The sequence below is a fragment of the Bubalus kerabau genome, chromosome 13 (genome assembly GCF_029407905.1).
Source record: "Bubalus kerabau isolate K-KA32 ecotype Philippines breed swamp buffalo chromosome 13, PCC_UOA_SB_1v2, whole genome shotgun sequence".
Taxonomy (NCBI): Eukaryota; Metazoa; Chordata; class Mammalia; order Artiodactyla; family Bovidae; genus Bubalus; species Bubalus kerabau.
Window position 1 is genome coordinate 38,588,948 of NC_073636.1, and position 4,388 is coordinate 38,593,335.

Genomic DNA, 4,388 nt, shown 5'->3' on the forward strand with positions numbered 1-4,388 from the left:
TACCCAGGGATCGAACCCATGTCTCTTACATCTGCATTGGTAGGCAGGTTCTTTACCACTAAAGCCACTTGGGAAGCCCAATAGTTTGAATATATTGGGTTAAATGAAATATTAAGATAGAGTTCAAGGGTTTTGGTTTTGTTTTTTGCTTTTTAATGTGGCTACCAGAAAATTTAACACTACTCTGTTATTTGAGTTATAATTTTATCTGACAGTTCTGGTCTAGACTATTGATGACCAGCAAGGGGAGCCTGTGCAGTTCTGGAAGGCTGTTCTTTGCCATCCTCACATTTTCTGGTCAGCACTGTGATTTTGTGGGGGGGGTATGTTGACAGGGAGGTCACATTGAAGGCCAAGGACTTCACTTTGTACCATGGCTCTGCCATTGAAATGCTCCAGGGACATGCAAAGTCATTTAAATTCTCTGAGCCACAGCATCTTTATCCATAACGAGGGATGATAACGTGTCTCTTACCTACTTCACACAGTTACTGAGAATCAAATGGACCATATTTGTGAATGTGAGTGTTGGAAGCATTTCCTATTGTTTAAATACCAATGACCAATGTTAATCGAATTGCCTTCTCTAATCTAGACACTGGGTCACCTGCACTAGCCACGTTGTTTCACCAAACAACCATCTGTGAGAGAGAAAAACTTTTTGTACCCATTTCACAAGTGAGAAAACAAAAGTTTTAAAAGGTTAAGGACCACTGCTCTTAGGAAAGCACCAGCTGCCAAGAGCATCCACCCTGTGCTCAGCAGAAACGGGCAGTGTGTCCATCAGGGACCCCAGCTGGCCTGAGATGTGCCATGGGGGGACTCTCCCTTTGCCTGAGGATTACTCAGTCTGTAAACACACTAAAAGTCTTCCAAGAACAAGATCTCAGTGTCTCTTCCACACTAATGAGCTCTCCATGCTCCTGGGTGCACCTGTGTCTGGGGCAGGGACACCTCTACCTGTGGAGGCCACCTGGTGTTTCCACCTGCCCTCCGGCATCCATTTCTCCCATCTTCTAGTAACTGAACATGCAGTTCTGGGTGGGCTGACTTTACCCCCTGGGGCAGGTGGGCACTTAACCTGGCTAATTAGACCCTTTGACTTGGCTACTGTGATTGCTTCCGGGACAGAGATCCAAACTGAACCAGCACTGGGGAGGAGCTGTTGCCAGGACACTCTTTTTTTTTTTTTTTTTTTCTGATGCATGTCACTAACCTGGTGACTGACTATGCCATAAGGGCCACAGCCAGTGAATAAGGTCAGCAGTTACTCTTCAAGGACTCTAGCACACTAAGGCAACAGTGGATACCCAAGCGTGACTCTAGCCTCGACCAGGACACTCTTTCCCTGGAGGGTGAGGGAGGATGTGACACAAGCCCAGGGCAGGCAACCAGCAGCTGCCCGAGAATGCTGGCAACACAGAGGAAGGCGATGCCAAGAGACGGAGAGAGCCAGCCTGAGTCCTCAGGAGAGTTCTGGATCCAGCCCAGCTTGAAGCAAGTCTACCCCTGGGACTCCTGAATAAATTCTCTCTCTCTCTTGCTCAAGCCAGTGGGAGTGGTGCTTTGTCATTTTCTACCAAGAGTTTCACCTAAATACCTAATAAAAATGACGCTTGTTTGCTTCTCTGCTCTCCAGTGAGTCATAGAAAAGATAGTGTATCCCTTACCCATGAACCACAACCTGGGTCTCCAAAGACCAGCAGGACACAATGATTGTTTTTTTTTTTTTTTTAATTATTTGTTTATTTGACTTAGCTGGGTCTTAGTTGTGGCACATAGGATCTTCAGTTGAGGTATGTGGAATCTAGTTCCCTAACCAGGAATCGAACTCAGGGCCCCTGTGTTGGGAGAGAGGAGACTTAGACACTAGACCACCAGGGAAGTCTCTGCAATGACTTTTTAACTTACTCCTATGAGACAGAAGGTGTGGTTCTATAAATTAAGTATGAACATATGAATCAACTAATTTCCATCTTTTAGGCACATAAACATGTAAATATAAATAGATAAGCTGCTATGAACATTTCTGCAAAAGCTTTGTATGGATATATGCTTTTATTTCTCCCGGGTAAATACCTAGAAATGGCAATACCTAGCAAGTGATGATCCCATGCTTGCTCCACATGCTTGTCTTGTGTGTATTTGCCAATTTCAGCCCTTCTAATAGGAGGAGTGGTATTTTATTGTGGTTTTAATGTACATTTCCCTAGTTGCCTGAGCTTTTTTTGCCACCAGGTTAAAATGTGTCTATGAGTATATACATATGTCAGTACGTTAGTCGCTCAGTCATGTCTGACTCTTTGTGACCCCATGAACTGTGGCCTGCCAGGCTCTTCTGTCCATGGGATCCTCCAGGCAAGAATACTGGGGTGGGTTGCCATTTCCTTCTCCAGGGGATCTTCCCGACCCAGGGATGGAATCCAGGTCTCCCGCATTGCAAGCAAACTCTTTACCATCTGAGCCACCAGGGGAGACTTAATAAATTATGTTTCATTATGGTTAAGTGTCTTTTCAGATATTTTGACTATCTGTGGGTATTGTTTGCTTATTATGGACTAGTGAGAATTCTCTGAATATGAAAAGTCCTCTATCAGATATATATATTTTTCGTAGTCTGGTGCTTGTCTTTCCATCCTCTTAGCTCTGTCTTTGGAGAAGGCAATGGCACCCCACTCCAGTACTCTTGCCTGGAAAATCCCATGGATGGAGGAGCCTGATGGGCTGCAGTCCATGGGGTTGCGAAGAGTCGGACACGACTGAGCGTCTTCACTTTCACTTTTCACTTTAATGCATTGGAGAAGGAAATGGCAACCCACTCCAGTGTTCTTGCCTGGAGAATCCCAGGGACGGGGGAGCCTGGTGGGCTGCCGTCAGCGGGGTCGCACAGAGTTGGACACGACTGAAGCAACTTAGCCGCAGCAGCAGCAGCTCTGTCTTTGAAGAGCAGTTTTTAATTTTGATGTAGTCCAGTTTATCCATTGTTCTTTTTGAATCATAGTATTATATGTATCTAAGAAAAATTTCTTAGATTTTGAGATTTTTCTTAAAATTTTAGAAATATTTTCTCCCAGAAATTTCTTCTAGAAATTTTGTAGTTTAATGGCCTTGAATTTAGGTCTATGATCTGTTTTGAGTTAATTTTTGTGTATGGTACAAGATGTGGATTGAAGTTCAAGCTTTTGGATATGAATATACAATTGTTCTGGTACCATTTGTTGAAAGGACTATTGTGTCTCAACTGAATCACCTTTGTACCTTTGTTGAAAATTGGTCATCTGTATACATGTGGGTCAATCGCTGGACCCTATTCTATTCTGTTGATATATTTGTGTATTTTAATGCCACACTGTCTTTATTACTGTGGCTTCATGAATCTTGGAATCAAGTTCTGTAAATCATTCAATTTTGTTCTTCTTTTTCATAGCTATTTTGACTCTTCTAGGTCCTTTTCATTTGCATATGAATTTTGGAATCAGCTTGTCAATGTCTACAATAAAGCTTGTTGGAAATGTAAAATATATATATATATATATATATATATATATATAAAGCTTGGGAGTGAGTTGATTATCATTATGAGTTACTGATCTAATCACCAGAAGAGACTTACAGTTATGTATGAATCCAGATTCACACACTCAGGTATGGGGACCAAGTCACAAGATTTTATCTTCTTTAACCTGACTCCACGCTTCCATCCCAATGGTGAGTTTGCCATGGAGCCACCTTCTCCACCTCCCCATCTCCTCACTGCTTCTGGATCATGGGCCTCGGCCTCCCTCCTCAGCCTGAGCAACCTCCCTGCCCTCCATCCATCCACACCCCCCGCCCCAACTCATGAGTTTAGGTTTTCTTTATAGACTGCAGGAGAGATGCCCTCAAAAACCCTTGATTTTCAACCCAAACCTCCCTGAAGACTAGAAAGCATGAAGGAACATCTACCTGGTTGGTACGAACGGAAGAAAAATTACTGTTTAGACAGAATACAAATTAATATCTCAGTAATTTTCCTACCACAAGGCTTCCCAGTAATGAACTCACCATTGTTGTTTGTCAACCAGGCAAGGCTCTGTGGTTGTTTGGGGTATATTTACTGCTCTCTGGTAAATATTAACATGGAATGCCCCAGGTGAGAAGGTGGTTCTCTTTTTAATTGAGACCCTTCTGACTAGGTCCAGAAGAAAATCTCAGCTTGGTGCTAATCAGTCTTCAACACCTTTCTAATACTGGCTAGATTCCCTTTAAGTAGCAAGCCAACCTCAGGCTTTGATCTTCTGTCAGGCATGCCAGAGTCGGACACGACTGAAGTGACTTAGCAGTAGCAGTAGCAGCAGGCATGCCAGTGGTAAATAGTTAAACTTTAACAACTTCATTCTGTTGGGCTA

General features: G+C 43.2%; 1 non-coding gene across 1 annotated transcript; it reads right to left on the minus strand.

Moving 5' to 3' along the window:
- Positions 1–1,203: 1,203 nt before the first annotated feature.
- Positions 1,204–1,333, minus strand: LOC129626271 (small nucleolar RNA SNORA3/SNORA45 family). Its single transcript, XR_008701885.1, has one exon. It is a non-coding gene; the product is annotated as a small nucleolar RNA SNORA3/SNORA45 family (small nucleolar RNA).
- Positions 1,334–4,388: the final 3,055 nt, after the last annotated feature.